The sequence below is a fragment of the Tamandua tetradactyla genome, chromosome 1 (assembly GCF_023851605.1).
Source record: "Tamandua tetradactyla isolate mTamTet1 chromosome 1, mTamTet1.pri, whole genome shotgun sequence".
Classification (NCBI taxonomy): Eukaryota; Metazoa; Chordata; class Mammalia; order Pilosa; family Myrmecophagidae; genus Tamandua; species Tamandua tetradactyla.
The window spans coordinates 69,837,529-69,859,455 of NC_135327.1; the positions used below are offsets into that span (position 1 = coordinate 69,837,529).

The 21,927-nt window shown below is 36.2% G+C and overlaps 1 pseudogene; it reads left to right on the forward strand.

Moving 5' to 3' along the window:
• The first annotated feature begins 299 nt into the window (after positions 1-299).
• On the forward strand, positions 300-5,034 carry LOC143684808 (ubiquitin-conjugating enzyme E2 R2-like; annotated as a pseudogene).
• The last annotated feature ends 16,893 nt before the right edge of the window (positions 5,035-21,927 follow it).

Below are 21,927 nucleotides of genomic sequence, written 5' to 3' on the forward strand. Positions count from 1 at the left end.
TTTATAAAGATACAAATCTTAATTATTAATGGTTAAGATGAAGGAACAACTGCCCTGAAGTTAGGAAATTCAAACTGATTGTTTCCTCAGATCACCTCATACAAAAGAGGGTCTGTTCTGAAAGTCCAGCTTACTTGGCCTTTTCAAATACCAATTACAGTTATAGCTCTATTCCAGTGGAGGCCAGCTACATTCACATTGCAGAAATTTGAGTTCTGCAGGCATAGACACATGTGGGGGCTAGGTGAGAAGGCTCATTCCCGGCAGCGCTGCCTTTTTGTGAAATGCGCTTTTGATGAATGTCTCAAAAAGTGATAGTGCCGAAAAGAATTGTATTTCCCCATGGGAAAAAATAAAATTGGAGATTGCATCACTGCTGAAAATTTCCCACATCATAAGCAAGAACAATATGTCTTGAGGGCAGAGATACAACAACTATAAACCTCTGTAATAATTTGAGTGAAATTATTTTTTAAGCCTTAGGAAATTAGTATAAATTACTATATACTGTGATTATGCAAGGACTCACAATAGCCTGTATTATGAACATAATATACTACTCAGCCATATTATAAATGGAAAATTCTCTCTAGCTATAAGAATTAATAAACATGTGAGTAAGTGTGTTTTCAACAATGAGAAAAGAAATATACATTAAAAGTTCTATTGTGAGAATTTTGAATTGATCTTATTAGCAGTATTTCTGATATTGTACCATTAAATAGTGCTGACTTTGACCTGAGATATATTCTTATTTTTCTAAAAAATTATACCAATCTCTTTTATAGTGAGTATATTTTTAAAATTAGGAGTGAATATTTAATTTTATCAAATGCTACTATGGAGAAAATCAAATGATAGTTTCTTCCCTTTTTTGGTGAAGGTCATTCATATTTTAAGTTAGTATTTCCTAATAGTAAAACATTTCTGTTCCTTATTTAAAACACATATGATCATTGTATAGTGTTCTTTTAATCTCCTGCTGGATTGTGTTTGCTAATGTTTTATTTAAAGTTCTTTTTTGGCATGAATGTCAGTAAGACTGGCATGAAGTTGTTTTGTTTTAAAATTTGTGATATCTTTGTCCAGTTTTGATACCAGTGTCACATATGGAAGACTTTTCCATCTATATTTCCTGTAACAGTTTCAAAAGCATTTTGGGCTTATATTCCTCTAAATTAGTTGGGTATATTTTTCCTGTGAAATCATATGGGTAGGTACTATTAGAAGGATAGATCTTCAAACACTATATTTAGGTTTTCTATCTCTGCTAGAATCAGTTTTGGTACATAGGTTGAGCGTTGATAGCTATTCTATCCTCCTAAAAATTTTTAATAATTAATTTAATTTTCTGAAATTTATTTTTCTTTCTCATTTTTATTTGGTATATTTATTATACTTAATCTTTTTTTATCATATTGAGCTTTATATTAGGAAGGTATTGTTTTATTTGTTTTGCCTAAAGAATTACCTCCTGGATTGATTACTTAATTTTTGTCATTAATTTTATAGTCATGTTTTTAATCTTTACAAATTCCTTCCTTCTGCTTTACTTACTTGTGCATGTGTGTGTTGGGGGGAGTACATTTTTCCTAATTTATTGAAATTACTACATACTTAGTTTAATTTGTTGTTACTCAGTAATATATGCAATAAATAGCGTTAGTTTAGCAGCATGAATCTTTCTTTGTTTAAATCCTATCATCTAGAAATAAAAGTGTTAACATTTTGGTATAGACATAAATGCATATAGTCATCTTCTGAGTAATTTTATTAAATACTTTTCTTCTTTTTTATATTACAAAGGTAATAAATGCTACTCTATATTTTTTCTCTCTGAATATTCTGATTTTTTTCACAAAATTGGGATTATGCTATGTAACATAAATTTATAATCTGCTTTTAATTTTTAACTTTTTGTGGTTACTTTAAAGCATTGCTTTATCTCAAACTTTAAAGTAGCAATATATAAATAAATGGATGTGAAAAAAAATGGACAGTATTTTACTGGTAGCTATTTTGCTGTTAAAGCAGGACTATAAAAGGCTACTTCTGAAATACCAGCTCTGTGGAACTTCTCCCCAGTGAAACAACAACTGGTGGAAACGGTAAACAAACAGGCATTTTAAAGTCTCTGGAGATTGTCCTAAGGGTTATGGCAAATGAAAAAACATTTATTCAAGATTATCAAAATTTCATTAAGTGTAGTGTTTTAGTTTGCTAAAGCTGACCAGATGCAATATAACAGAAATTGACAGGCTTTTACCATGGGGATTTATAAACTTACAAGTTTACAATTCTGAGGCCATGAAAATGTCCAAATCAAGGCATCAACAGGCAATGCTTCCTCCCTGGTAACCAGCCACTGGCAATCCTCAAGGCATACGGCATGTCTCCTGATCCTTTCCCTTCTCTCCCTGATTGTCTTGCTTCTAGCTTCTGACTGCTTCTCTCACAGCTTCTCTGTGCACTTCACTAAATCTCAGCTCTTAAAAAGGGCTCCATGGTGCACTGGAGGTTCAGAGGTAGAATGCTCGCCTGCCATGCGGGAGACCCGGGTTTGAGTTCCGGGGACCATGAGCCACCCCTCCCACCAAAAAAATACTCCAATAAGAGGAATAAGACCACCTGGGACAGGCCTCAACTGAAATAACCTGATCAAAAGGTCCCACCCACGATAAGTCTACACCCTCCAGAATGGATGGGCTTTAAGAACATGATGTTTTCTGGGGTAGGTACAGCTTCAAACCATCACAAACAGCAAGAGTCTGTGGCACCTGAAGCACAACCTGCTCTCTCTCTCTCTCCCTCCCCTCTGCTTATCATTATAGAAGCTTCATCTAGCGGCTTCCATTTACCTTCAATTTCTAGTCAAAGTTTCTCTCCAGAAGGGACAGGTTGTCAGCATTTATTATTCTCCCCCAACTCTGTGTTGCAGAGGCTAAATTCCAGGTGAGTGTGGCTGAAAGACTGGGTCTTCCTTCCTTCACCCAGCTCCCACGGGTAAGGTGTAAGGTTTACATAAGGCGCACAGTCTGAGCATACCAGGGCCCTGATATCCTTTGCCACATCTTGCTTTTAAGGTAGAGGTTTGACATCAGGAAAGATAAGCTAAGAAGACCAGAGGCTGTAGCCCCAGCAAAGCTCTCTGCTCATAAAGCAGGGGTGCCACTCTGAAATAAGGAGGCCACTGTCCTTGCCCCTAACTCTGGAAGACTGACACAGAGAATTTGTTCAGAGCCTTTAAAATGCCTGTTTGTTTATCATTTTCACCAGTTGTTCTTGTTTCACCGGGAGAGGGTCCACAGAGATCCTTATGACACCATTATGGAAGTAGCCTTTTATAGTCCTGTTTTAACTGCAAAATAGGCATCAGTAAAATACTGTCCTTTTTCTTCACATCCATTTATTTCTATATTGCTATTTTAAAGTTTGAGATAAAACTAGGCAGGCTATAATAACAGAATGCTCCAAAGCTCCACCCAAGTGAACTGACATTATTTGGAATATACTATGGGGAAATAGAAGGATGTTCTTGAAACTAATGGGGATTTTGGTGGTAAGCAATTAAGAGGAGGCTGGTAGCGCCTTGAAAGCAATATGATTAACAGATCAGCTAGTTTAACAGAGAGGACCAGTGAAAGAGATTGATAAGTAGAGCTCTCTGGGGACCAGAACAAACCTCAATAACTGGCCTCAAAGATTATTAATTAGATAAGAATATAAAGCTATACATGTCTCAGGATATTGTTGCAAACAATAGAGCAATCAGCTGGCAATTAGCGACTACTAAAAGCTGGGTGTAATATGAACAAAGGCAGACAGATTAACACAGATTTCAAGGAAAGACAGTCAAAGGGAACCCTGCTAAAATCACTCTCATCACAGGGTGACTGCACATGTCCAAGAGTGTACTATCTGAGCATTGGTATCAGAACCTCCATGCTGTACACGTCACTAACACTGTCCAGCCAAGTCACAAATAAATAAACAAGCAAGGAGGACAAGCGGGTGAGCAAGGATGGCATTCTCTGGCCCCCTTCCCTCAAATCATTTACCCTCTGCTGCCTCCCTCCACCTCCACCTCCACCTCTACCCCCACCCAAGTTAAGGCCCCCTCCAGTAGGGGCGGGGTTGGCCTTGGACAGAGACTGCTTCTCCCCTGCCTAGCCCAAGTGTGAAGAGAAGGACCTGGCCTGGCCCATGTTGTTGTGTGTGAGGATGACCCCAGGCCAGCTCATGGGCTGTCCGGGGCCTGGTCTAGCCCACCAATAATGTGAAGACAGGGGCCTAGTATGGCCTGTCTGGAGGGCAAGTGGAAGGGAGGGGCCTGGTCTGGCCTAGTTGATGAGTGAGATAGCAGATGATCAGTTCACAAAATACCCTAATGCTCGAGCTGAAATCCCTGCAAGAGGAACCAGTGGAGGGCTTCTCGATCACCTGATGGATGAGTCTAATCTCCACAATTGGGAGGTGGCGATCTTCAGAAAACCCCCCTCCAAAATCTGCAATGAAGGTGGCTACTTCAAGGCCCATATTAAATTTCCTACTGACTACCTATATTTACTCCCTAATTTCAGATTCTTGACCAAAATGTGATATCCCAACATTTATGAAAATGGAGAAGTATGAATTTCAATTCTTCATCCACCTGTAGATGACCCACAGAGTGGAAAACTGCCCTCCGAAAGCTAGAATCCTACTCAGAATGACAGGAGGATCCTAGCAAGTGTAATCTCACTGCTTAATGTGCCCAGCACCTTCTCCCAGACAATCTGGATGCTTCAAGTTATATTTGGGAAATGGAGGGATAGTAAAGGAAGATACAAAGAATATGCTGAAATCATTAGGAAACAGGTTTCAGCCACTAAAGCCAAAGTAAAAAATGTTAGAGTAAAGGTCCTTATAATCCTGGAGGAATACCACACCCAAATTAAAGTGCCTTCCAGCTCAGATTTGCTTTATGACCACTTGTACAATGACGACACTGATGATGAAGATGGGAAGGAGAAAGATGCTGATGATTCTGAATGAGGAGTCATGACATGTTCTTTCGATGCCCCTGTGCTGCCCTCCCATCTCAGGCCACAGGGAGGGGAGTAAGTGGGGACTTAACATTCGCCCCTTAGCAAAAACTTTTTCACAGCAGGTGGGGAAAACAAACAAGGCTCCTGCACATTCCCCTTCTGGAGCTCAGTTTGCTCCTTTTTATGGATTTCATAACAGAGAGAAAGTAACCCTTCCGCAGAACGTCTGAATTCTTGCATTTGTTACTCTTCCATCATTGTATTAACTCTTAAAAAAAAAAAAAAAAAAACCCAAACTCCCTCCTCACTTTTTCTCTATATAGCGTTCACAGCAAAACACATTTGGTCTGTTTTTAGATTGTTGGAGAAGTAATTCTAATTTCATCAGGATATTTCATGTACTTAAAGCTGGGGACCCATTGGGAGTTCGCAAGTGTTAAATAGACTGGGTAGCAAAAGAAAGTGGAAAACAACAACAACTAAAACCCCATAAAATCCCACAAAAAAATTCTTAGAGAGTTGCCAAGGTTTAGCTGCTCATTTACATTTGTGTGTGCACATTGAATGACTCAGCCCCATGTTGGAATTTTGTTTCTTTTCACTCTTAAAAGTATATTGGATGTCAGGGACTTTTTATTAAGATAGATGAAATGTGTTCCTGAGGGCCTGAAACTCCTGCAGCCTCCCTGAAATCATCCTAACAGCCTCAGCTACTCTGAGAAGTCATGTTTTGTTTTTTGGAGATTAATTGGGATCTAAAACTTGAAATAAATATCCATACTTTACATAGGGAAAAAAAAAACAACACAACCAACAAGACTGCAAAATCTAGCCCAGGAGGTAGGGACAGATCAGTATAAATAATTTCTACAATATATTATCTGAAGAGTCCAGTTTTGAACAAAAATTTTGAGACTTAAAAAGGGAATAGGGAAATGTAACCCATCCACAGGGAAAAATCAAGCAATAGAGATAGCTTTGGGAGGGCCCAGGTTTCAGACTTAGCAGATAAATACTTAAAGCACCTATTACAAATACAATCAAAGAAAACCATGCTTTGGAATCTTGAATAGGGTGTGAAATTTTGTTGGTTTGTCCAGGTTAGTGTGATACCCCAATAAATCCTGGAGTAATTTGGGCAATGAATAAAGAAGTATTTGCAAAGTCCCCTTGGAGAAATGGAGAGAAAGGAGGAAATAATCAACTTCCCCATTTGGAGAATTTCTGATATTCTTGCAAGCAGTAGGGACAACCAAATCAATAGGCCTAGCCCTTAATCTTGGGGTTTGCCCCTATGAAACTTATTCCTGCAAAGGATAGGCTAAGCCTACTTAAAATTAGACCCAAGAGTCACCCCCAGAGAACCTCTCTTGTTGCTCAGATGTGGCTGTTCTCTCTAAGCCAACTCAGCAGGGAACTCACTGCTCTCCCTTCTATATGGGGCATGACTACCAGGGGTATAAATCTTCCTGTTAACATGGGACAGAAATCCCAGGATGAACTGTGAACTGGCATCAAGGGATTGAGAAAAGCTTCTTGACCAAAAGGGGGAAGAGAGAAATGAGGCAAAACACAGTTTCAATGGCTGAGATATTTCAAACAGAGTTGAGAGGTTATCCTGGAGGTTATTCTTATGCAATATATATATATATATATATATATATATGTCCCTTTTTAGTTTATGGTATATTGGAGTGGGTGGAGGGAAGTACCTGAAACTGTTGAGATGTATTCCAATAGCCTTGATTCTTGAAGACGATTGTATAAAGATATAACATTTACAATGTGATTGTGAAAACCTTGTGCCTGCTGTCCCTTTTATCCAGGATATGGAGAGATGAGTAAAAAAGATGAATAATAAATAAATAAATAATGGGGGGACAAAGGTTAAAACAAATTGGGTAGATGGAAATATTAGTTATCAATGAGTGGGAGGGGTAAGGTGTATGGTATGTATGAGTTTTTTCTTTTTATTTCTTTTTCTGGAGTGATGCAAATGTTCTAAAAATGAACATGATGATGAATACACAACTATGTAAAGATGTTGGGAGCCACTGATTGTACACTATGTATGGAATGAATATGTGTGAAGATTTCTCAATGAAAATATTAATAAAAAAAGATAACCATGCTTAAAGAAATAAAGGAAGGTATGATGACAATAGCTGATCAAATAGAGAGTATCAGTAAAGTGACAGAAATTATAAAAAGAGCATTATGGAAACTCTGGAGGTGAAAATTACAATAACTGAAGTGAAAAATTCAGTAGAGGAACTCAAGAGTATGAACTGGCAGAAGAAAGAATTGACAAATGTGAGGATAGATTGATAGAGATAGGCAATTTCAAGAACCAGGGAAAAAAAGAATTAAGAAAAATGAAAAGAGCTTCAGAGAAAAGTGGGATGCCACTAATTGTACCAATATATGCATAATGAGAGTATTACAACAAGAAAGGAGAGAGAAAAGAGCAGAAAAAAATTTGAAGAAATAATGGCTGAAAAACGTTACATATTTGATGAGAAGTCATTACTCTATACATTTAAGAAGTTTAATCAACCCTAATGTATTAGTTAGGGTTCTCTAGAGAAACAGAATCAACAGGGAACACTTGCAAATATAAAATTTATGAAAGTGTCTCACGTGACCGTAGGAATGCAGAGTCCAAAATCCACAGGGCAGGCTGCGAAGCCGATGACTCCAATGGATGGCCTGGACGAACTCCACAGGAGAGGCTCACCAGCCAAAGCAGGAATGGAATCTGTCTCCTCTGAGTCCTCCTTAAAAGGCTTCCCATGATTGGATTTAGCATCACTAATTGCAGAAGACACTCCCCTTTGGCTGATTACAAATGGAATCAGCTGTGGATGTAGCTGACGTGATCATGACCTAATCCTATGAAATGTCCTCATTGCAACAGACAGGCCAACGCTTGCCCAATCAGATGAACAGGTACCACAACTTGGCCAAGTTGACACCTGTCCCTAACCATGACACCTAAGTAGGATGCAATATAGATATTTACACCCAGGCATATCACAGTAAAAATGTTGAAAGTCAAAGAATAAGAGGCAGCTTTGAAAGTGCGAGATAAGAATGACTCATCCCATATAAGGAAACCTCAGTAAGATTTACAGCTGACTTTTCATCCAAAACAACAGAAGCCAGAAGGTAGTAAGATAATATACAAAAAGTGCAAAAGGAAAAACAAACCAAAACTTTCAAGTGAAAATCTTCTATCCAGTATAACTTTCTTTCAGAAAAGAAAATGAAATAAAGATATTCCGGAATGAGCAAAGATTGAGAGAATTCTTTGCTAGCAGACCCACCTTACAAGAAACACTAAGGAAGTTCTTCAGACTAAAAGCATGTGTCCCTAAATTGTAATTTGAATTCTGTGATAACACAAATAAAAGCAGCTAAGATAATTCTGTAAATATATAAGGCAGTTAAAATGCATATTTCTTCTCAAAACTGTTTTTTAAAAATAGTTATGTTAAACAATATGAAAAGAATTGCATTGTTGGGTCTATAACATATAAGAATGTAATATATTTGAAAGTAATGGCACAAAGAAAGCAGGCTGTAGTGATGTAACTAGGAAGTGCCAGATGTTTACTCAAATCTAAACAATTAAATGAAGAGAACCAGAAAAGATAAAAAGATTAATATAACAAAGTCTCTCTATATATACTTTCTCTCCTTTCTTCTCTCAGCTTCTTTAGAAGACAAAAAATTACATAAAGTGATAATTATAACATGTATTTTTGGATTGCTAACATATGTAGAGTAATATATATAAGAATAAAAGAAAAATCGGGAGGAGGGACTGGAGTTACATAGGAGTAAGGCTTCTGCATCTCAATGAAATTTAGAATAAATCTTAAGTAACTTCTGATAAGTTAAGATGTGTATGGTAAGCCCCAAAATAACTACTAACAAAATAATGCAGAAAATGTCGTGAAAATATCATTTAACGAATTAAAAGGGTAAATTAGAAAAAAAATTCACTTAATACAAAAGACAGCAAAGGTGAAAAAAGGAACAGAAAAGACATAAAACACAAAAAACAAAAGTAAAATGACAGGCATAAATGCAATTATATATCAATAATAACATTAAACATTAATGAATAAAACCATCTAATTAAAAATCAGAGAATTTTATACTAGGTAAAAAACAAAACAAAATAAGATTCCACTATATTCTGTCAATAAGAGAAAAAACTTGGATTCAAAGATAAAGTTGGGTGAAAACAAATGGATAGAAAAAGATATATGATTCAAATAGCTGGTGCGGCTATACTAAGATTAGACAAATGGGACTTTAAAACAAAAAATGAACATCAGCACTACCACAGCAACAGCAGAGGTAAATAATGGGGAGAGGGACAGAGTTAAGAGGAGGTTTAGATTTTCTATTTAGCAAGGGTATGTTTATTGGTTTTCTTTCTCTTGGGAACAATGAAATTAACCTAAAATTGAGAATGTTGATGGACTGTGGAGTTTGGGCCCTATATGTGATACTTGATGAATGCAGGTGGCTGAAGGATGCACTGACTGAGAAGCTGACTGGCGAATGAAGGTTGTACTGCTACAGAAAGGAACAAAGTTGTGAGGCATACAACAATGTGAATGAACTTGTGGGACATTTGGTGAAGCAAAATAAACCAGAAACAAAAGAACAACAATGGTATGGTCACCTTTAGAAAATGCTTATAAGAAAACAGGGGCCTAGATTGTAAGCTTTTAGAGCAGACACATTAAGTCCAGAGCGGTGATTATTATTTCTGGATTTTGAGAGGCTGATATATATATATATATATATATATATATATATATATAACCTGATGTTTACAGATAAGAATGAAGCCAATCAGGTTGGGGTTAAAGTAATTCAGAACACAAGGGTAAGGGAGACAATGTCTGTATTTTAGAACCACACATACTCTTTGAGACCAAAGGAAGCAAGGTTTATTTGGTCTGGAACTGAAATGTTCGGTAGTGCATAATCTAACTCAATCTATCTGTATAGCTCATTTGAACAACTGAAACATAGGGAGCCCAGAATAAGAATGAGATCCTTTAATCCTGTATAGATTATTGTAATGCCTGGATATATCCTAGAGTATATTAAGCAAATAATCATAAAGTATTGGCAAAGTCCCTTGAGGGATGGGAGAAAGAATATGGAGCTATTAAACCTCACCATGAGGGAATCACCTGATACTGGGTCAAACTTTAGGGACACCCAAATCATAAGCCATCTCTCGTTTCTGAGGCTTACACTTGTGAAGCTTATGTAGGTAGAGGAGACGCTTATACTACCTATAGGCATGACTAAAAGATACTTCTGGAGGACCACTTTTATTTCTCAGATGTGGCCTCACTCTCTCTAAACCCAACTCTGCAGGTGAAATCATTGCCTTCCCCTCTATGTGGGACATGATATCCAGGGGTGGAAGTCTCCCTGGAAACATAGGAGTTGACACCCAGGGATTAATCTGGCCCTGGCACTGTGGGATCAACAATTCCATCCTGACCAAAAGAGGGAAAAGAAGTGTAATTAATAAAGTATCAGTGGCAGAGAGAATTCAAATAGTCAAGAAGCTACTCTGGAAGTTGCTCTTATGCAAGCTTCAGTTAGACACTGCTACCTATCATAACCTCCCAACCCCCAACCAGGACCATTCCAGCCAATCCTAAAGAACACCTAGGGCAATATATAAGATTCCACAAGGGTTCCATGCACTAGTGTAACTTTCCAGAAACCTACAACCTCCAGATGGGTCCCTGGTCCTGATAAGTCCTGAAACCTAGCCCAGCCTCTCCAGAGTATTGGATAGTTCCATCTCCCTACCCCATATTAATGACAAATCCTTCCAATATGAATAATTTAGAATTGCCATATCCCAAACACCCCTAAAGAGAGGAATGGAAAGATCAAAGGTGATGGTGAAATTATGCAGAGAAGATAGGATTTAACAAATGTATATGAATGCTGAATCATTAAATTGAAATCCCTTTCAGTCTCCAATATTTTAGAACAGCTAAAGTAAACACTAGAATTGTAGAATTGTAACCCATATCAAACTCTGAAATATGCTCTACAACTAATTGTGGTGCTGTGCTTTGAAATTTTTTGCTTTTTTGTATATATGTTATTTTTCACAAAAAAAGAAGGAAAAAAAGTCAATTGTGATGATCAACAAATATTTAAGCCTCTAGACTCCTCTATTCTGGAGCAACTAGAAGGAAAAATATGAAAGGATTGTATGGTAGCCCATGACAAAAACCTGGAATCTCTCCTGTAACTACTTGTTGAAGAATGCTTTGAAAACCATTGCTTTTTTATTTCTTTGCTTTGCATATATGTTACACTATCCAATAAAAAAGTTTAAAAAAATGTTATTGGGCAGAAAGAGAGACTCTATAATGATAAAAGGGTGAAATCAATGGGGAAATACAACAATTATAATCATTTATGCACCTAACAACAAAGCCCCAAAATACATGAAATAGAAACTGACAGAATTGAAGGGAGAAATAGACAAAATAGACAATAGACAAATCAACAGAAGCAGATGAACAGTTCAATACTACATTTTAATAATGTATTATTAAATACATTATTATATATATATACATTGTATAAATAATGTATAAATACATTATTAAATAGAATAGAAGAACAACAAGGAAATAGAAGATGTGAGCAACACTATAAACTGACTAGATCTAACAGATATTTAGGAACATTTCCACATAGGGACAGCAGAATACATCTTCTTCTTGAGTGTATATGGAACATTCTCCAGGAAAGACCATGTGTTACAATATAAAGCAATCCTCAATAAATTTACAAGGATTAAAATCATACAAAATATGTTTTTCTATTACAATGGAATGAAATTAGAAACCAATAGTTGAAAAATTTGAAAATTCGCAAATCTGTGGAAATTAATCAACACACTCCTAAATAACCAATAGGTCAAATGAAAATTAGAAAAATACTTTGAAGTAAATGAAAAAGAAGACATAACATGCAAAAACTTATGGGATGCAGCTAAAGTAGTGCTTGGAGGGAAATTTATAGCTATACATGCCTACATTTAAGAAAAAAAGACCTAAAAGTCAGTAACCTAATTCTCCATCATAAAATTCTAGAAAAAGAGGCACAAATTTAAATAAAGGAAGCAGAATGAAGGATTGGAAATTAATGAATAAAGATAAAAATAGAAGAGAAATCAAAGAAACTACAAATTGGTCACTGAAAAGATGAACAACATTGATAAAACTTAGCTAATCTGAGCAGACAAATAAGGAAAAGATTCAAAATATTAAAACTAGTAATGAAAGAGGATACATCACTAGCAAAATTACAGAAATAAAAAGAATGTCTGTGAAATACTCTGAACAAATGTATGCCAAAACTTAGATAGATGAAATGGACACATTTTTAGAAAGACACTGTGTTAGTTAGATTCAGTTATCAACTTGGCCAGGTGAGCATACCTAGTCTTGTTGCTGCGGACATAAGCCAATGGTATGTGAACCTCATCTGTTGCTAATTACATTTGCAGTCAGCTAGGAGGTGTGTCTGCTGCAATGAGTGATGTTTGACTTAATTGGCTGGTGCTTAAATGAGAGAACGCAATGTAGCACAGATAAGCAGCTCAGCATTCCTCATCTCAGCACTAGCAGCTCAGCCCAGGCCTTTGGAGATGCAGAAAGGAGTCACCCCGGGGAAAGTTTTTGGAACCCAGGGGCCTGGAGAGAAGACCAGCAGAGACCATCCTGTGCCTTCCACGTAAGAAAGAACCTCAGCGGAAAGTTAGCTGCCTTTCCTCTGAAGAACTGACAAAAAAAATCCCCTTTTATTAAAAGCCAATCCGTCTCTGGTGTGTTGCATTCTGGCAGCTAGCAAACTAGAACAGACACGAACTACTGAAATGGACTCAAGAATAAGTTAAAAATCTGGGCTGCTTTATAAGAGCAAAGATATTAATTTATTAACTTTAAAAAAATCCCCCCAAACCCAGATCCAACTGGCTTCTCTGATGAATTCAATCAAGCTTTAAAATAAGAATTAGTAGCAATTCTTCACCAAGTCTTGCAAAAATAGGAGAGAACTCTTCCCAACTCAGTCTATGCGGCCTGAGTATCAGTAATACTGGTATCAATATTACCCTGATACCAAAACCAGACCAAGAAATCACAAGAAAATTAAATTATGCATCACTATATTGACTATGAGTATATATATGCAAAAATCTTCAGCAAAATACTAACAGACCAAATACAGCAACATATAGAGAGATGCTACATGATCAAATGGGATTTGTCTCTGGAATGCAAGGTTGATTCAATATCTGAACATCAATTATTATGATACACTCATCAACATAATAAAGAACAAAGTCACATCATCACCTCAAATGATGCAGAGTACTTGACAAAATCCAATCACCCCTTCATGATAAAAAAAAACACTCCACAAACAATATAGGAATTTCCTTAACCTGATAAAGGACATCTATGGAAAATTCACATCAAACTTAATAATGAAGGACTGTTAGCTTCCCCCATAAAATCAGGAACAAGAATCCATGTCTGCTCTTACCAGTTCTATTCAACATGGCTGTCAGCTTTCACCACGGAAAGTATGCAAGAAATTGAATTAAACGGCATCAAGATAGGAAAGGAAGAAATAAAACAACTCTATGTGCATAATCTTGTATATAGAAAATCCTAAGGGATCCAATAAAAAACTTTAGAAATAATAAACAAGTTCAACAATGCTGGCAAGTTCTAAAAGAATATACAAATATCAATTGTACTTCTATACACTGGCAATAAAAGTTCCCAAATGAAGTTAAGGAAAGAATTCCATTTATGATAGTGTGGAAAAGCATACAAATGGCACTGTGGTTTTCCAATTGACCCCTCTGCCAGAGAGGGTCAGGGCATCCACACAATCATCAGGTCCCAAAAAAGCAGAGGTGTGAGCTGTGAATATGAGGAATTCTGGGTCACTTGAAGGTTTGATTCAGGTTTATAGCAGCTAAACCCTGGACATCCACTATATAGCTGGACATCTGATGTGATTTCTCCAAGATGACTCTGATGATGTCTTTTCATTTAACTTTCGCCACTGAATTAATGCTGCGTTTGCTCTTATTGAGGTTTTATAGGATTATAATTTCTAAAGTAGCATTTCCAGAATGAAGATGGTTTTAATATAATTCTTAAGAATATATAATTTCACTTTCTTTGGACCCTTTTAGATAGGATAAATATTGTGCTTTAATTTATTTAATTGGTCCACTGTTATTTAAAACATAATTGAAGTTTGACTTGAACACATGGACAATCTGAAACTTCAAATATCATTTCTATATGCTACAAGGTGTGATAAAGCTATAAAAGTAACTTTCTATTTATCTCTGGTGCCCCAGAAAAACATGTTCTTATACTTAATCCATTCCTGTAGTTGTAGACGCATAGCAAATAAGAGCTCTTTAGGATATTATTTCAGGTAAGGTGTGGCCCAAATGAATCAGATTGGGCTTCAATCCAGATTACTAGAGTCTTTTATAAGCAGAGTTAAAGTCAGACACAAGAGCCAGAGGGATCAGCCAGAAGCTAAAAGTCAATGCGACTTGGAAGAGCAGTGAGGAGCCTGGAGCCCGTGGCATTGTGACGGAAGACTCAAGTTTTCCTGGAAGAAAGCATCACATTGAAGATGCCTTGATAATGGACTTCTTCTAGCCTCAAAACCGGGAGCCCCAAATTCCCATTGTTTAAGCCAACCTATTTCACTGTGTTTGCTTTAGTAGTAAGGAAACTAAAACACTACCTCAATAAATATTTATTGTTTTTTTAAACAAAACGAAACAAAACAAAACAAAAATCAACCACAAACACTCCTCCAGCTGAATTTATTAGTATTTTTGTTAGTCTAGCCCTAAATTCGTAGATTAATTTGGGGCAGTTGACAATTGATAACTATTTGTTTCTTATTTTGCTTGTTCTTTGTACCTTCTGTTATGTTCTCTTCAATACTCTTTGTTATTTAAACATTTCTAAATTTTATGAAGCCAAAATGAGGTCTCCTTATATAGCTTCTAGGTTACATTTTTGAATTGAAAACAATTTCAATCTAAGGTTAAAAAAAATTCTCATCCCTTCTGGTATTTCTATGATTACACATTTTTATATTCAAAAGTTTGATTCTTCCCTGCTTTGCATAAAAAAGGAACTAGAATTGGGAATCATTCTTTCTTTAAGTGCTTGCCAGTTTTTCTAAAATCTTTAAAATATATGTTTTCTAATTATTTGAAATATAAGTATTAAATTCTTATATGTATACAGGTCTATTTCCACTGCTTTTTAAACAACGAGCATGTGGATTCTACAAATTCATAATGATAGTGTTTTCTCTATTCTTTATTCTCATTCCTAATTTTTCTTGAATGTTTTATCTTTCAAATAAATTGAATAGAATTTTGTCAAGTTCTCTCTCCACCCCCAAGAACGCAATATTTATATATTATTTTAGGAAAGATGACACTTTTCTAATGTCTTCATATCAAAGAAAATTACACCTTTACACTTATTTATACCCTCATTCATATATTAATTGGAATTTTTTTCACCCATGTGCTGTACATTTTATTCTAGGTTTGTTGGTTGGCATTTAGTCTTGTTAATAATTATGAGCACATATATTTTTAGTTATGAATCCTTGCAATTCATCCTGTATTTTCTCCTTTCTTTCCTTCCTTCAATTATGCACAGTTAATGTCTTAGGAAAGGCTAGGTCAGGGGGATAAAGCATAAATGTACAGAATCATCTCGTCTTTTTTTCTGAGAAGCTGTAATCCCAGAGGAGAGGCAGAGGATTTGGTGAGTGAAGAAAATATTTTGGCAAGAAAGATGATGAGAGTTGCATGGCCCCCTCTACTTGCCATCACACAAATTCAAAAACACATAGACAAACCCTACTCAGACTCTCCACAGTCCGTGAACAAGAGGGAAGAAAACAAGAAAGACTGGATCTTCTAGAATTTGTGCTGCTTCCAAGCTTATTTCTAGTAAGAAAGCATACAACAAGGAACCCAATGGCCCGTGACTGCCAAGACAATGTCTATAGCAGGGGACAAGCAGAAGAGCAGAGCTCCACACCTCGTCAAAACCTTAGCTTCACATAACCACACCACAATAACCACTTGCTGCTGTCCTCAAAACAAAGCAAAACAAAGCAAAATGACAAAAAAAAATAAACGCCCCCTTCCCCCACTCTATAAAAGTCAGTTTCCTATAACTAAGCTGTTTCCTTATTTGGCCCCTTTCCTCTGTCTTTTGATGGAGTTATTTGAAATCATGGATTTCAATGATTTCATGAATTTACAGAATTCTTTGTGCTACTCAAAAGTCTATAGAAATAAGCATTTTCTTTGAACTGTTCCCCTAATTTAGTCCTTACTTCACTAAATTGGAGATGTAATTTTCATAGTATGGGATTTAGGACTGTGGTCATTTCCAGGTTTGATTTTTATTTTCCTCTTATAAGTATTTAATTTCAAATATAACACACATACATAACAGTAAATAAACTATATGCATACAGTTACTAAATTATTACAGAGTGATCTCAGACTTAGCACCGTGGCCAACAGAAATAAATAATATCAGCAGTACTCACAAATCCTTGCCAGCCCTGCCCCATCCCTTGAGGGGCCGTGTGCTTTACCACATGAGATTTTGCTTTTATGAGTATGAATCATCACTGGGACTGTCTTATTCTTTTTTTCTTTTCATGTTTAAAATTAATGTATAGCTTACATACAATAAAATGTACCCTTTCAGTGTACAGCTCTGTGAGTGTTGATAGATGTATGCATTTGTGTGCTCACACCACGATCAAGAAATAGAACAGTTCCTCTACTCCTTCAAAATAATTCTGTTCCCTTTGAAGTCAACCCCTCCCCCTGTTGCAGCACCGGGCATCCACACATTTGTTACTCATTCCAAGTATCACTACTGCAAGAATATCATGTAAATGGAATCAAAGAGTCTAAGACTTTTGACTCTGACTTAGTATAATGCACTTAGATTTATCTATTTTGTTGCATCAGGACCTTTTATGTTCTGAGCGGTATTCCATTGTATGGTGCACCACTGTTTATTTGTCTTTTCACCAGTTGAAGGACATTCGGGTTATCTCCAATTTTGGGTGATTACAAATAAACATGCCCATCCAGGACTTTGTGCAAACATACACTCTCATTTCAGTTGGGTAATTCCAAGTAGGACTCCTGGGTTGATAAGGAAAGTGAATGTTTACCTTAAGTGAAAGTGCAAAGCTGTTTTCCAAAGCAGTTGTACTATTTTGCATTTCCTCCATCAGTGGTTGAACAATATTTGTTCTGCATTCCTGTCAGTACTTGGTACTGTTTCTTTTTAAAAAGCCATTCTAACAGGCATAGAGTGATATCAAGCTAGAATTTGGCTTGAATTCTCCAAATCAGTAATGATGTTGACTCTTTTCATATGCATGTTTTCCACCTATATGTTCTTTGGGGAAGTGCTTCTTCAATTTTTTTTTTTTTTTGTGGTGGTTTGTTTTCTTATGAGTATTGCAAGGTTTTTGCATAGTCTGGATTCAAGTCCTTTATCAGGAATGTTATTTGCAAACCATTTTCTCCTATTCTATAGATTGGGTTTTCAATCTCTTAATCTCAGAAATTTATAATTTTGATGAAGCCCAATTTAACATATATATTGATATAGTATCCAAGAAATCTTTGCATACTGATATTCACAAAGTTTTAAAAATATGCTTTTATAAGATTACAGACTTCGGTTTTACATTTTGGTCTATGACACGAATTGAGTTAATTTTTGTAAGTGTTGCAAAATATGGTTTGAGGATCTTTTTTTTTTTTCAACCTATGGACACCCAATGATTCCAGCTTTATTTATTGAAAAGACTACTCTTTTTACATTGATTCATCTTTTTTAACTTTGCTGAATTCAGCAGGGCCTAGAAGGCATTGGGACAAAATATTGGAAGTGTTTAAAGAAAAAAACTTTCAACCAATAATCATATATCTGGCATATCTTCCAAAAACGAAGGCAAAAGATTTGTTTATTGACAGATAAATAAAAGCTGAGAGAATTTGTTTCTAGGAAACCTAATTTATAAGAAATACTAAATAAAGTTCTTCAGGCTGAAGGGAAATGACATCAGACGATAATTCAAATGCGCATGAAAATACAAAGAGTTCCTTGCAAAGCTGATTATGTAAAGGTATGGTAAAAGACAGACAGAAAGTATAATTACATATTTCTTTGTCTTTCTTGTCTTGAAGTATTTAAAAAGCAATTGCATAAAATAATACAAAACGGTATTGTTGGAACTACAACATATAGAAATACAATACATTTGACAATAATAACACAAAGAAGGGGCATGGGAATGAAACAATATTAGAGTTAGGAAATTATACCAAACAGTAACTTGAACCCACAGAAAGGAATGAAAAGAACCAAAATAGTTAATAAGAAGATTAATAAATAAAAATTTCTAAAATATATTTATTCTCTCTTTTCTTCTCTTGCTTTCTGTAAATGATAATATTATAGAAAACAATAATTATACCATTGTACATTGTACTGCTGGGTTTGTAATATATATATAATATGCACACTAAGAAAACAGTGACAGACTTCCGGAGAAGATGGCGGCTTAGTAAGACGCGCGGGTCTTAGTTCCTCCTCCAGAAAAGCAACTAAAGAAACAGAAACAATACGAAACAGCTCCCGGAGTCACGACAGAGACCAAAAAGACAGCGTACCCCATTCTGGAACGGCTGAACGGGCAGGGAGAATCCGCTGCGGTGAGATACCTGAGGGGCGCGCGTTTTCCCGGCTGGGGCGGCTGGCGACTGGGGTCCCCTCCACACACGTGGCTCCCCGGTCTGACTGGGAACGTTGGATAGCGGGGCCCTCCCGTCACGCTTGGTGTCTCAGGCCAGCTGGGCAATTTGGACTGGCACTCCCCCAAGCCACGGCGGCCAGCGACCCCCGCCTCCACGCGCGGTTTCCTGGCCTGACTGCCCCGCAGACAGACGAGCGCCACCTACTGGGCAGGAAAAGAAAAACAGAGCCCAGAGATTTCACAGAAAAACCTTTCAACCAGCTGGGTCCCACACCCAGGGAAATCTGATCAAATGCCCAGACACCAGCAGAAAATAATGGATGACGCTCAGAAAATTGAAGATATGGCCCAGTCAAAGGAACAAACCAATAGTTCAAATGAGATACAGGAGCTGAGACAACTAATGCTGAATATACGAACAGAAATGGAAAAACTCCTCAAAAACCAAATCAATAAATTGAGGGAGGACATGAAGAAGACATGGGCTGAACAAAAAGAAGAAATAGAAAATCTGAAAAAACAAATCACAGAACTTATGGGAGTGAAGGACAAAGAAGAAAAAATGGAAAAAACAATGGATACCTACAATGGTAGATCTAAAGAGACAGAAGCTACAATTAGTGAACTGGAGGATGGAACTTCTGAATTCCAAAAAGAAACAGAAACTATAGGGAAAAGAATGGAAAAACTTGAGCAGGGGATCAGGGAACTGAATGACAATATGAAGCGCACAAATATACGTGTTGTGGGTGTCCCAGAAGGAGAAGAGAAGGGAAAAGGAGGAGAAAAACTAATGGAAGACATTATCACTGAAAATTTCCCAACTCTTATGAAAGACCTAAATTTGCAGATCCAAGAAGTGCAGCGCACCCCAAAGAGAATAGACCCAAATAGGCATTCTCCAAGACACTTACTAGTTAGAATGTCAGAGGTCAAACAGAAAGAGAGGATCTTGAAAGCAGCAAGAGAAAAACAATCCATCACATACAAGGGAAACCCAATAAGACTATGTGTAGATTTCTCAGCAGAAACCATGGAAGCTAGAAGACAGTGGGATGATATATTTAAATTACTAAAAGAGAAAAACTGCCAACCAAGACTCCTATATCCAGCAAAATTGTCCTTCAAAAATGAAGGAGAAATTAAAACATTTATAGACAAAAAGTCACTGACAGAATTTGTGACCAAGAGACCAGCTCTGCAAGAAATACTAAAGGGAGCACTAGAGTCAGATACGAAAAGACAGAAGAGAGAGGTATGGAGTAAAGTGTAGAAAGAAGGAAAATCAGATATGATATATATAATACAAAAGCCAAAATGGTAGAGGAAAATATTATCCAAACAGTAATAACACTAAAAGTTAATGGACTGAATTTCCCAATCAAAAGACATAGAATGGCAGAATGGATTATGACCCAGCAATACCACTGCTAGGTATCTACTCAAAGGACTTAAGGGCAAAGACACAGACGGACATTTGCACACCAGTGTTTATAGCAGCATTATCTACAATTGCAAAGAGATGGAAACAGCCAAAATGTCCATCAACAGACGAGTGGCTAAACAAACTGTGGCGTATACCTACGATGGAATATTATGCAGCTTTAAGACAGATTAAACTTATGAAGCATGTAATAACATGGATGGACCTAGAGAACATTATGCTGAGTGAGTCTAGCCAAAAACTAAAGGACAAATACTGTATGGTTCCACTGATGTGAACCGACATTCGAGAATCAGCTTGGAATATATCATTGGTAACAGAGACCAGCAGGAGTTGGAAACAGGGTGAGATAATGGGTAATTAGAGCTGAAGGGATACAGACTTTGCAACAGGACTAGATACAAAAACTCAAAAATGGACAGCACAATGATACCTGGGTGTAATGTAACTAGGTTGGAACACTGAGTGAAGCTGCACCTGAAATATGGTTTTTTGTTTGTTTGTTTGTGTGTTTGTATCTTTTGTTTTTGTTTTTTTTCTTTTTCCTTTATATATATATATATATTTTATTAGTATTATTATTTTAATTCTCTTCTCTATATTAACATTCTATATCTTTTTCTGCTGTTTTGCTAGTTCTTTTCCTAAATCGATGCAAATGTACTAAGAAATGATGATCATACATCTATGTGATGATACTAAGAATTACTGAGTGCATGTGTAGAATGGAATGATTTCTAAATGTTGTGTTAATTTCTTTTCTTTTTTTTGATTAATAAAAAAAATTTTAAAAAAAATATTGATTTATAAAACATATATAAAGGTGTAACAAAACATGATGCAGTGTATGCCTGTGTCCATATCACCCAGTTTAAGGAAAAGAACATGATCATGTTCCTTTGAACCCTCCCTAATCACACCTTCTTTCTTTCCCCACAGAGGTAATCACTATCATGAATTTTGAACTCATTATTCCTTTGCTTTTCTATATCCTTTCATCACATATGTTTCAGTCTCTAAACAATTTATTATTATACTTTGCATATTTCTGAACTTTAATAAATTGAGTTAAATTGTAAGTAAAAAAAAAAAAAAGCAAAACTAGTTGCCGAAAAAAAAAAAAAAAAAAGAAAACAGTGATATATATACTTAGAAATCATTAAAGAATTAAAATGATACACTGCAAAATACTCACGACAAAGGAGGTAGTACAGGAGGAAAAGGGAAAAAAGTAGTCATGAGACATAGAAAACAAAAACAAAAGACAGGCATTAATGTAATCATATCAATATTAACATTGAATGTAAATGAATTACACAATCCAATTAAAAGGCAGAGATTGTAAGACTGGATAAAAAGTAACCCACAAGATCCTACTATGTGCTGTCTACCAGAGACATTCTTTATATTCAGGGACACAAATAGATGGAGGATAAAAGGATGGAAAAAGCTATACATGAGAACAGTAACCATGAGAACCCTGGACTGGCTATACTAATAGCTGACAAAATAGGC